This window comes from Malus sylvestris, chromosome 5 (assembly GCF_916048215.2).
Source record: "Malus sylvestris chromosome 5, drMalSylv7.2, whole genome shotgun sequence".
NCBI classification, from domain to species: Eukaryota; Viridiplantae; Streptophyta; class Magnoliopsida; order Rosales; family Rosaceae; genus Malus; species Malus sylvestris.
Genome location: NC_062264.1, coordinates 20,168,816 through 20,182,788, shown reverse-complemented (window position 1 = coordinate 20,182,788; position 13,973 = coordinate 20,168,816). Strand labels below are relative to the sequence as shown.

The 13,973-nt window shown below is 34.0% G+C and overlaps 1 pseudogene; it reads right to left on the bottom strand.

Moving 5' to 3' along the window:
• Positions 1 to 3,124: 3,124 nt before the first annotated feature.
• LOC126622618 (mitochondrial outer membrane protein porin 2-like) lies at positions 3,125 to 13,534 on the bottom strand (annotated as a pseudogene).
• Between the last annotated feature and the right edge of the window lie 439 nt (positions 13,535 to 13,973).

Sequence of the window (13,973 nt, the reverse complement as noted above, 5' to 3'; positions counted from 1 at the left end):
CATAAATTGTGTATGCCTCATAATCATAATTGTTGAATTATGTGAATTTGATGTTTGCTATGAATTGCATATGCATCAATAAAATTGTATATGAATTGCATCAAATTGAATTCAATTAACATATTATTATTTTGAATATGCATATAATTGAGTTATATTTGAATTAAAATAAAATGAAATTGGGAATCATGGCCTGGGACCCATGACCTCGAGCACTCACCCAAGCCTGCAGCTTGCGACTGAACTGTGCCAAAGCCGAGAGATCTAAGTTGAAACCCAGAACACCCCGACGCCAACCACGACGTCCCTTGCCATCGCAGGATGGCCTGCATGCCACCCTCACACATCGGGTCACCATGTTTGACTGCCTGAAGCTTGTCAAAAAACCCGATTCGAAATTCTAGGGTTTCACAACGAATGTCGAGATTTTTTTTTTCAAATCTCCATTCTTATTTTGAGGTTTTTAAAGACCCACAGACTCGTACTAAGCATCCTTGTCCCAACGCCGACCGCTTGACGTGGCACCGTCGACCAAAACCCCGCGTTCTTCCCCGGCTGTACACATCCAGCACGACTGGGTTTGTGACCCACGTCCTTTTTTTTTGGGTTTGAACCCTCCATGGCCTGTTTTTCTTTTGGGCTCCCTGCAGTGACCTAAAAACCCTTTTAGGCCCTTCCTGCAGCGGCCCATATGTTTTTTTATCTGGGCTTACCTGCAGCAACCCACCCCCACTATCCCGTCCTCCCCGTAAGCCTGCAGCCTACAACCGAGTCCAAATCCAGCCCATTCTTGGGCCTGGAATGCACGGCACAAAATTTTTTTAGCCACCCGTGGCTTTATTTATTTATTTTTTGGGCCCCAAATTTTATTCGCCTAATTATTTTAGGCCCAATGGGTTTTATATTTTTCACCCACATTTTAATTTGGCCCGAAGTCCAAATAAATTAATTCATTTATATTTGTACACCTAAAAGTTATATTTTTGCATATTCTTGTTGCATATTTGCTTATATATATATATATATATATATATATATATATATATTTGTGTTTGCCTGCAGGAATATATGAACCTGAAGTTCATAATTATTTTTGAAACCCGAAGTTTCTTATAAATATGCCTTGTTTGAAAACCTGAAGTTTTCACTTTAAAACATCACCCATGAAAACCTGAAGATTTTTTTCATGCAAAAATTAAACCAATACATGTCTATTAGAACCTATATGTTTTACTCCTATGTGAATGGATTGATTTTTTTTTCTCCATTACACTAACCACATCTTGTCCATCTATTTTGTGATAGGAACATGTCGAATTTGAACAAACTCGACTTCACCGCTTTGGAGTTCTCTGGAAGAAACTACCTCAAGTGGGTTTAAGATGTGAAGTTCCACCTCACTGCAAAGAACTTGCGTCCTGCCATTGAAGAAGCAACAGATGAACCTGTTGGCGAAGCTGAAAAGGCCACTGTTATGATCTTCATTCGAAGACATATCCATGACGCTCTACAAACTGAGTATCTTGTTGAGGAAGATCCACGTGCATTATGGGTTGCTTTGGCTGATCCTTTTGATCACCAAAATGACATATTCTTGCATGAAGCAAGAAACGACTAACAGCACTTACGCTTCCAACAGCACTTACGCTTCCAAGACTTTAAGTCTGTGAATGAATATAATTTTGAAATTTGTCGAATCTGATCACCTCTCAAGTTTTGCAATGAAACTTTGACTGAAGAGGATCTCCTGGAGAAAACCTATTCGACCTTCTCTGCTTCTAATATTGTCCTGCAGCAACAATATAGAGCTCAAAAGTTCACCAAGTTCTCGAATTTGATCTCTGTTTTACTTCTTGCTGAAAAGAAAAACCAGCTGTTGATGAAGAATCATCAAGCTCAACCTACTAAGGCGACTGATGTGCCTGAAGCGCATTATAGCACTAATCAACGCCCAAAACGCCAAAAGAGGCGTGGTAGGGGAGGCCAGAAGCCATCCCACCAAGGTCAACATAGTCAAGGCCCATCCAAGGGAGGAAACAAAGCCCCGAAGTGCTCAAACCTCACTCCCAAGGCCCCGAACTTCAAGAATAAGGACAAAGCACCTGAAACCATGGATGCAGATATGTGCTATCGCTGTGGTTCCAATGATCATTGGTCCCGTGTTTGCCTAGCTCCCAAGAAGGTTGTAGATGAATATCATTCTCGTTGTAAGAAGTTTGAATCAAATTTCGTGCAAGTGGACGATTCAGAGACTACAAAGATGGAGGTTTCTGACTCTCCAGATGATACTTATTTTTTAACTGAAATAAGACAATTGGGGCCGAATTCCACTAAGTGGCCGAACCCCTCCTTTGTTTTTGGTTGATTTTTTGAACAATTTTCCCTTATGTTTGGATTATTTATTGGTGATTTGTTTTTTTGGATATTAAGTTTTAATTAATTACCATCCTTGAATAAATGAAATTATTTAAATTTTATTTTTTAAGTTATTAACTTTTTAACACACATATCCCACCATTTGCGTAGTTACACGTGATGTACTACTTCGTGTTCTTGTCACACTAAAAATCTTTCTTTAACTTGTCACTGGACTGTGCTGAGTGAAATTACCAACCACTCAAAACTTGCCACATGGTGAGTTTTGAGTATAAATTTTGTAACACATAATTGTATAAAATTGTATGGTATAAAATTGTGTGATATAAAATTATACTTAATAATTAGCACATGACAAGTTTTGAATGGTTAGTACTGCCACTCAGCAAAGTTTAATGGCAAGTTAAACCTCAAACAAGTTTTTCTCGATTCAAAGGCATGGCGGTGGAGGGCGGGATACTCCCAGTTCGATTGGAAACCTATTTCTTGCAGGGCGAGGAAATAAGGACGCGTACTAGGCCACATTCAAGTTTAGGGTAGCAAGTGAATGAAAAGAAAAGAAATTTTTTTTTCTTTCTGTTTTTTGACCTTTTTATGAGAAAACAACACTTAAAAGAAAGTGAGAGTACTAGACCTGTTGAACTGGAAGCTTTCTCAACTGATAGAATCATACAGATCTTGAAAAATTTATCAGTATAAACATCTATATAAGAATTGCATCAGTTGCATATGAAAATTGGGAAATCATTTAAAGAGCAAGAGAAAGTGCCATTCTAACTTTAGGAATCTTATCAAGTTCCTTGACGTTGAACTCGCCCGGGAAAGACAAGCACGACTTGGGTCTAATACTATACTGCAGGACAGTCTTAACATCTCCGCGAACATCGAGTCTAGCTTTCACCACTGTTTGATGAGCAACCGCCCACGATCCTCCAACTGTCAAGGTGCTTCTCTTTTTTGAGTGGTTCTTAGTGAACTCTACCGCTGCTGCACTCTTCTTTTCTTGATCAAGTTAATAAAGGTACGATGCTGTTAGCAAGTCACCCTTGTTTGCCCTAAAAATATCACAAAGATAGCATAACAGTAACTCAAATCTGCATTTGGCCTCTACAAAATTTGTTGTTAAATTTGTTGATAAGTTTAGTTTAAATCAGACGCTTTATCCGCCTTCATAGTTATAGGGTTTGTAGATTGAAATGAAACGACTTACAGAATTATTGAAGCATCAGAATTGAGACTCTTCATGCTAATGCCTGCACTACATTTGGAGAAAGTGCTGGAAGCAGTTTTGTATTCTGCCTCCACACCGACGGCAATGCTTGCACTATCGACAGTTGCTGAAACGTTGGTTGCAGGGGACTAGCACAGAGAAACAGACAGAGCTGCGGCACCATATTCTTGGCGTGTTTGAAACCCGAGCTGTGAAATCAAGACAAGTGAGTTGTTTTATAATTTGAATTAAATGTGATTATCATGCAGCTTCAAAAGGGTGAGCAATTTCGGCAACAGAAATTTCTTTTATTTTGTTGTTATTTTTTGTGTCGCAGATTTCATAACAAGAACACCAATTCAAGGAGTTTCCAAACAAAAAAAATTGCTCAAACAATGAGAACAGTACCTTGCCCGATTTGTACTCCAGCAAGCTGAATGAAGCTGCGGTCTTTGTGGTTGACAGAAACTTCATACTTAATGTTCCAGTAACCTGTCATAACAAGGGGGAAATAAAGAAAACCTTGATCCGAACGAAAAACAGCAGAGCTCAAACTTATTAGGCAACAGTAAAACTATATTGAACCAAACCCACTTTTGAATCCATATCTATTCGGCAGTTGAAGGTGGCATTCTTGTATTTGTGTCTGATCCTGCAACAGCTGCACTCAATTGTGCTCCATTCTTCGTGGAGGTTGAACATGTAAGGTTCTGAAAACAAACCAAAAAAAGGATCAACTTTCTGTCTAACGTTTTAGAGGGTGTGCCAAGATACGAACATACTGTAAGTTGTAAGTGTCAAAGAACATGTGCTTACTGTTTCTTGACATACAGTAACTTGGTCAATCCGAGTAGAAAATTATGGAGCCTTATTTGGTTAGGTTAGGAGTCCTTATTTAGTGCAATTAATTATGAAAACCTTATTTAGTTGACAAAGAATTTGTTACCATTTAGGACTATAATGAAATCCTAATTGATTTGGAATATCCCTTTAATTAGTTAATAGGCCGGATTAAAGGGAAATTTGGAAAAATAACCAAATTTTAGATCTCATATAGAATTATAACCACCATTTTAATTTTATGATAATTATAACCAAAACTTGATGTAAAAGTATTAATATACCCTTAATACTGGGGTTTCTCATAACAACCACAACACAACCCTTAAACTACCTTAAAATGTTGAGGATTACTGCAGATTGAGGCCACTAAATTAACTTTCTCTTTAATTAGCAAGACAACCTATGAGAATGTTCTTGAGAAGGTACTAATTCCATAGCTAATTATTATTTTTGTAATTAGATACTTCGATTTAGTGTTTCACTGACTAAATTGCATATATTCCAATATATTTTTCCAGTGGATAAAGAAAGAATACGAAATTGCATATGCAAAGTGAATAGTGAAAACAAAAAAGTGATGAAGATTAATTTCTCATTTTAGGATAGTTTAAAGGTTTGTTTTGATTGTTGTGAGAAACCCTAATATTAAGGGTATATTAGTACTTTTACATCAAGTTTTGGTTATAATTATCATAAAATTAATATGGTGGCTATAATTCTATATGGGGTCTAAAATTTGGTTATTTTTCCAAATTTCCCCGGATTAAAGGGATGAGTGTCTATATATTAGGAGGTCCCTGGACTCACAGCATTATCTTATTCTAGTGCAAAACCCTATTTCTGTGCACAAGGACTCTCGGCTGCTAGAGTGTAGACGTTCCTCCTTGAAACCCTAGCAGTCATGGCTTCTTCTTCCTCCGCTTTGGAAGATAAGTTTATTTCCCTTTAATTGTTTGATTGATTTATTGTAGTTATATTTGTTATATCTGTGATTCTAGTAATCTTACATGTGGTATCAGAGCCTCTCAACTTGTCTAGGATTCAGAATTTCGATCATGGTTGGTTTTGAATATAATGGTAACGATCAAATATCATGCCATAACTTTTTATCCTTTACAATGTGTAATGCTTCCGCGAATAATATGATTCATTGATTTAATTGCTGATAATTCAATATGTGGAGCGATTATCATATTGGCTTTGCAAATAATTATTTAGATGTTATTATTATTAGTTTTTATTTAATCTGACCCATCTGCAGAAACTGCTTCTTCGTGTAGTTGTATTATTTTTGTCTACAGATACGAAACTGCTAGGGAATTTGCAAAGCTTGGGGGTTCAGTTTAAAGGTAATCTGTTTGAACAAATTTTTGACAAACTGAAGGCACAATTAGTTTGTGTTTTAGTTAAAGGTCTTTTATTTATCGATCCTGAGGCTTCCGCTTATTTTTAGAGTATTTTTATAATCACTTTTCTGACTTCATGATTCTCATGTAATTATAAAAAATGGTTTTGTTTTGCTGTCATGGGAAAACATAAAGATAAGTTTTCTTAGCCATGTCGTGATAATGATTAATTAAGAAGCAAATCTGATTGCTTTATATATGGCTATACCTCTAATATATATATCTAATTAATAATAATTTTGCATTGGATTTAAAGTTCGAAGGCTTGACACATATGCATCTAACTAATTTGATTTAACTATTATTTTTTTTTTAACATGATTAATATCAAGATTGGCTTTGATCCGCTTGGATGGCATTTGTGTTGCTCCTGGGCAATGGTTAGGGTTCCTTGTTTTGGAATCCCATTTTAAATTAATAATTATTTTGCACGCTTCTCTCTTCTAGTGCACCGTGTCAATGATCAGGTTTAAAATTTCGGTTGTTTTCGAAGGTTTTTCAATGTGAATCACTTGCCGTCAGGAGATCATTTGGGTTAGCCATTGTGATCTTATATCATGTTCACATTTTATGTTTTCTGGGCCTTCAATTCCTAATGCCTAGAATGAGGCTTTGAGGATTTTCCTCAATTGCATTTAATTTCGTTTATTCCAGTCCGCTACATATTTTTGAGTAATGGTTTACAAGAATAATGGTATGGCCACTTTGGTGTATTAGTTGATTAGTTGAACTAATTTGAATATAAAGTCCATCTGCTTTTGGAAACTAACTTTCCCATACATATTAATTAAGTTGATTACGCTTCCATCTATTGTTATGCCTGAAAGAATCCCTCTTCAGTAATAAGAATTTGGTAACTTTTGATTTCCCTTATGCTTCTATCACTGATAGTTGGGACCAATTAATGTTGAGACTTTCTTTGCTACGTTTGTCCTTTGTGACTTTCATCTTCAAACATAAAATTGCAAAGTTGAGACTCAAATGCTTTTGGGAAATTTCTCAAATACACACACTGTTGGAACAAATATGTTTTTATTTAAATATTTAAATATATTTATGTTTTGTTTTACTACCAATATTATATACACAACAATTTGCTTTATTACCAATATTAAAAGTCAAATTGATTTTGGCTTAAGGAGTTATGCAATCAAACCGTTTTGTTTTTATTTCCGGTTTGAATTTACTTATGTTTTGATTTTGTCCCGTTGTGGCTTTTATGACTTGTCCGTTTTGATTTGCAAACGGTTTTGCAATCCCAATTACCCCCTCAACATCTCTTTATATACATAATATATATACACACACACACACACTAGTGATGCTTAGGTTCAGTAGCTAACAGAGAAAGAAAAAATAGTTTTACATATTAATTTAAAAAGCAACATATCGAAAAGGTTTAGTTCGAAGGTTCTTCCGGTGTGCAAGGAAGAATCTTATCAGAAGAAGGTTCTGGGTTGTTTTATCCTGGGGACGACGTGGTGTTTGTGAACTGCTTGCACACTTTGGGCAGAGCCGCGAAACGTCTTAAAGAGAGCGACTTAGTTCGCGACTCATCCCAAGAATCATTCACTACTCAAGGCTTTTACATTTTTTCGGGTAACTTCGTTCCATTATATTTCAGTTTTCAACAATTTTAAGACGTAATCAATCTGCCATGAAATTGTGTTGACTGTATGTTATGTGTTAAATAGAATTCCTAACTCAAAATCGAATATCTCTCCTTATGAAAATTGGAAAAATAAGAAACCAAATGTGTTGTATTTCAAAACTTGGGGTTCTTTAACTTATGTTCGTAAACCTGATCTAAAAAGATCGAAATTGGCTAGTAGAGCATATGAATATGTTTTTATTGGTTATGCATGTAATAGCAAAGCATATAGATTTTATGATTTGAAAAACCATGTCATAATTGAGTCACTTGATGCTGATTTTATGAGAATAAATTTTCTTTCAATCTTCGAAATAGTGGGGGTTCTAATTCTTCTAAAATTTATGAACCTACTGTCAGATACCCCTTTATGGGAGAACAAGCATGATGGTTGAGAAACCTAATGTCAGATACCCCTTATGGGAGAAGAAGCAAGATGGTTGAGAAACCTACTGTCAGATACCCCTTTATGGGAGAAACCGATTCCAGTCATATACGGTCTGAAGAAAATTTGGTTGATCATTTGACGAAAGGACTAACACAAGAAAAGGTTTGAAAAACCTCGAAAGGGATGGGACTAAAGCCCGTAGAAAATTGAGTCATTTGTGATAGCAACCCAACCTATAGACTGGAGATCCTAAGAAATAGGTTCAAAGGGTAATAACAAGTCACAAGTGATATGAGTGAAGTCTTGCTAATTTTAATTTGGAATATTATTCCATGTCCATCCCTAAGAAGCATGACATCTTGAAGCGTTTTTAGGTTGAGATTTTTTCTCTTAATAAGGTCTGTACTCTATGTTGAGTGGGATATCAAGCTACAGGAATATTTTTGATAGTCTTACCTATGTGAATGTGGAAGTGAGGCCGCTTCCTATGAAATCTTGGGCAAGTTTCTAGAGCGTTCACTATACTGGGATACAAGCACATGGCCGTAATGTGCTGGCTTTTTGAACTTCACCTTAATAAAGTTATGTGTGTGGTGTTGTCAGAGATAGAGTTCAAAACTATAAGTTACTCTAGTATAATCTGGATCACTAACACTATGTACAGGTTCAAGTTGAGAAACACCTTTACTTATGCATAGCTTTATGATATGTTGTTTGATATATATTTTTTTAAATAAAAACAAGTGGGGGATTGTTGGAACAAATATGTTTTTATTTAAATATTTAAATATATTTATGTTTTGTTTTACTACCAATATTATATACACAACATTTTGCTTTATTACCAATATTAAAAGTCAAATTGATTTTGGCTTAAGGAGTTATGCAATCAAACCGTTTTGTTTTTATTTCCGGTTTGAATTTACTTATGTTTTGATTTTGTCCCGTTGTGGCTTTTATGATTTGTCCGTTTTGATTTGCAACGGTTTTGCAATCCCAATTACCCCCTCAACGTCTCTTTATATAAATAATATATATATATACACACACACACTAGTGATGCGTAGGTTCAGTAGCTAACAGAGAAAGAAAAAATAGTTTTACATATTAATTTAAAAAGCAACATATCGAAAAGGTTTAGTTCGAAGGTTCTTCCGGTGTGCAAGGAAGAATCTTATCAGAAGAAGGTTCTGGGCTGTTTTATCCTGGGGACGACGTGGTGTTTGTGAACTGCTTGCACACTTTGGGCAGAGCCGCGAAAAGTCTTAAAGAGAGCGACTTAGTCCGCGACTCATCTCAAGAATCATTCACCACTCAAGGCTTTTACATTTTTTCGGGTAACTTCGTTCCATTATATTTCTGTTTTCAACACACACTAATGACTGGGCGTTTTTGGTTTCCCTTTTGAATTATGTTCTTATCTTAAAGGGAGATTTTGATACATTATGGACATGCTAAAGGTTATTTTAAAACTACTCATGGTCAATTGTGAATTATTATGTAATTTTATCATGCTATGTTAGTATATGATTTTTATAATTAAAAGTTCTCACGTCATTTTGGCATGACATGAAATCATTGTAAAATTTAAAAAGGAGATTATGCTACTAAAATTTTCAAATTTCTGCAACATTGTCTGTTTGTGATATTATTTTGGTATACCCATTCAATTCCTAAATTCATGAAATTTTAGTATGATATAGATCGATATATCTAGTTTAAATCTGGAAATTGCACGACAATTGGCTGCAAAATGAATTATTGGTGAATTTTGTTTTAGTCTCGGGTATGTAGTTTGGAATTTCTACAGCTTCTGCAGCACATTCCATTTCGACTTTATTTTTAGCCCATTTATAAAATCTCAAAAATTATGAAATTTTGTGATATTTCAGCTTTATGTATCTACTTCTGGAAATTTTCATATACATCGTATGGAAAATGAATGTTTAGTCAATTTTTCATCTCAGTTGTACTACAGATTTTCTGCACTTTCTGCAGCATATCCCATTTCGAATTTGCCTCTCGTATACTTGTCAAACTTAAAAAAAAAAAAAATTATAAACCTTTAGGAAATAGTAGCATTGTATGTCTACTTTATGTCTGGAAATTTTTATGCACATTGAATGAAAAAGGAGTATTTAGTGAATTTTTTAATCTTAGGTCTGCATGCAGATTTTTTTTTTTTGCAGTTTCTGCAGCACATCTCCTTTCGAATTCTTTTTTTTTTGGCTCGCTTATAAAATTTTAACAATCATGAAATTTTGCGAAATAGTAGCCATATATGTCTAGTGCATACCTAAAAATTTTCATGACAATCTAAAGAGAAGTGATTTTTTAGTGAATTTGCAAACTAAAGTAGTACTGCTGAATTTTGGTACTTCAAAACTAGTTTTGTTATGTGATATTATTTTCACTTATTTGTGCACATCTATTGGTACCGATTATTATACAAGTTTATGATTCCAATATGTCTTTATTTAATGCGAATTCTTAATACTAATGACTTTTATTAGACAACACTGATTAAATTATTGATTTAAAGATGTATTTGTTTGTTTTGCTTAAACCAATGTTTTGTTTGGTCATCAATTCTGATTATGATGATAATTGTCTTTTGAAAGAAAATTGGAAAATGGCATCAGTTTACTAATTGATCATTTTGGTCCCTATCGAATAACTGAATAACCATGTTTCCTCTTTCGAGAACTCTATTGTTCAATGTCAAAAACGACATATTTTGTGTCTGATTGAATCTTTTGAGAATCATTGAATATCCAACAAAACGGTTATTTAATATTGTTCTAAAGGATTATTTTGAAAAATCAGAATTCTAATTTATATGGTGAATACTTTTGTCCCAATGGGAATTTTAGGAAATAACTCACCAATTATAAATTAGTATTATAGCAAATCATAAAGTACTTCTAACATATTTTCATCTGGCCAAAGCTGTTGAAGCTATATGTATTTTGTGTATTTTATGTTTTGGCTAGCTATGCAGGTATTTTCTTTGCATGATTAGTTTCTGCCCAAAGGTGTAACAATCATGCAATTTGGAGTTAGTTCGATCCTCCACAACTCGACTACATCCATGATGAATCTTGCAGAATCGAGAATGAGTAGGTAAATTTGCTAATCTTTTGCCTTAATTTTCTGTGAGTTCTAAATTGGATTAAAATTATTGTTGAAAATTTGATGTTGTTGAGATATCTATGTGTTTACCTTAATTCTACTTTGTTTTAGAATTAAAACATAAATGAGTCTTCTCTCATACACTAAAATAAATTTCGTAGCCATTTGTTTATCTAATCACTTGTCACTTTTAGATCGATTAATAATGTTGAGATATTGTTCCTTATATAAGCCTAATTTTCGATACATATAGATTGATTTATTATGTCCAAACCAACAATTTTGTGACTCAACAAATTTGTTTAAGGAATTTTAATGTTTTGGGCATATTAAAGGTTATTTATCTAATGAAATGAACCTTTAATTTATTTAAGAAATTTTCATGTTTTGATCATATTAAAGATTGTAAATTGGTTTTATTTAAATTATGATTAAATCTGAAATTTTGGTAGAGCTTACACTATCTTAATTGATTCAACTAGCCTATATTTTGTTATATGAAAATCACTGTCTCTAGTGTTTAATCTTGCAATTTTGAGTGTTTGTCCAAGTGGGAGAAATAATGTATTATGGGCTTCACACTCATCAATTTTGCATGCTTTTAATGGTCATAGTTTTGGTAGATAAAACATAAATTATCATACTTGTTTATATTTTATATATGCAACTAATCTTGTAGGAAATTCAAGAAGGGTTAATGAGTATATTCTGCTCAAAAGTGTTTTTCTTATTAATTCTTGTTTGTTGTTCAAGAAATTGGACTTGTGATTTATATGTTATTGATGGATAATTAATCTGCTCAAAAGTGTTTTCTTATTCAGTCCAACTATAAATCAATGAACGGTTAAACATGGAATTGACAAGATTGTATATACTTCTTCTGCTCAAAAGTGTTGAAACTATATACGTTTGCCCTTGTGTTTTATGTTTTAGATGTGAAAACCTAATATAATCAGATTCTGTCCAAAGATGATTCTGGAATTATATGTTTTTGTTGCAATCAGAAAACGTTCCGTTAAAGTTTTCTATTTCTATCAAATGTTAGATGAATAAAACGGACCAAATGATTTTGTATAATTTTTCAGTCACAAGAGTCACTTCCCTACAAATATCTGGAATAAAGATGTTGAGCTCACAAATTTTATGTTTTAGATCCCATGACTAATGTCTTGCTAATGGGAGTATTTGAAATATATCTGTTTCATTTTGTAGACATTTACAAAGTTTTTTTTTTAATCTCTTAATCAGTGGGAGTAATAATAATTTATATAATTTTGTCTTTTTTAATCAGTAGGAGTAAGAGATTACCTTTTGTGTTTAAAATTTGAAGTGTTAGTAGCTGATATTTTAAGAGTTTTTGTTTAAGTTTTGTTCATAAGTTTAATAAGAGGTCCTAATTTTGTAAATAGTATGTTGTATTTTACTTGTCCTCTTATCATATTATAAATTGACAGAAAATATGAGCCATGCTTGCATGAGGCTCAGTTCAGGAGTTGATCTTTTGCTTATCATCCTGAATTTAACAAATGATGTCAGGCAACATTGTGCTCGTAATTTGATATTTGTGGTAATAGAGTAAACATGTAGAAGCAATTACATGTTATTTTCTATGATCCAATATTTAAACTACTAGTGACAAGTTGTTAAAGGTATAATTGCAAATTTTGGTGGGACTCAGTGATCACCTACCACTTAGCCAAATAAGGATCATGTTCTTAAACACTCAAGTGGGAGAATGTAAGTTGTGAGTGTCAAAGAACATGTGCTCACTGTTTCTTGACATACAGTAACTTGGTCAATCCGAGTTAATAGTTGAGAAAATTATGGAGCCTTATTTGGTTAGGTTAGGAGTCTTTATTTAGTGCAATTAATTATGAAAACCTTATTTAGTTGACAAAGAATTTGTTACCATTTAGGACTATAATGAAATCCTAATTGATTTGGAATATCCCTTTAATTAGTTAATAGGCCGGATTAAAGGGATGAGTATCTATATATTAGGAGGTCCCTGCACTCACAGCATTATCCTATTCTAGTGCAAAACCCTATTTCTGTGCACAAGGACTCTCGGCTGCTAGAGTGTAGAAGTTCCTCCTTGAAACCCTAGCGGTCATGGCTTCTTCTTCCTCCACTTTGGAAGATAAGTTTATTTCCCTTTAATTGTTTGATTGGTTTATTGTAGTTATATTTGTTATATATGTGATCCTAGTAACTTGTTGATTTTCAGATTACATTTTACACATATCGCTTCACCACCACTGCGGGATGAGAAACTGAACTTCTGGCCCTTGGAATATCCCGTTGTAAGCAAGTCTACCGAAACCCAAAAGTGAGAAGTTTTAGGAGAATACTGGAACAGGCTTTTTGCGATGCAAGAAACGAAAAACACAGAAATCTGGAGAACAATTAAAGAGAAAACCTTTAGCTTTGCGGCCAAACTCATAGAAAAGTGGAGGCCCCTTGCTGCTGGTTGTGCTTTTGCTCTTGCTCTTGCTTTTATGCTTAGGCTTGGAGGAGGACTTGCTCATTGTTCTTGACGGAGACACCAATCGATCTTACAGAAAGACGACCACATCAAAATATAAAGATTTTGTCTTTTGATCGACTAGAGAGTAGAGACACTTGTATCATTGTTTATTTTAGAGTTGACTGTAAAACAGAAAGCTTCACACCATTTTCTTTCCTGTTGTTTTTACTTTCTACCACAATTACAAATTGTTTTGGTAATTTTTGTCAGCATCAGATCATTTTTTACTGTTAACATATGTACAAGTTGTCTCTCCTTTACAAATTAAACACATCATCTAAAATCCCACATTGGGAAGTCAGTGAAATATAGAATAGTTTATAAGGTCTTGGGATTTGTAATTGCCAAGCCTAATCTCCTGATTTGAGGAAGATTACTTTCCCTATAAAACTCTCAAGATCCTTATAAATACACTAGTTTGGGTATCAAGTGGACATCTC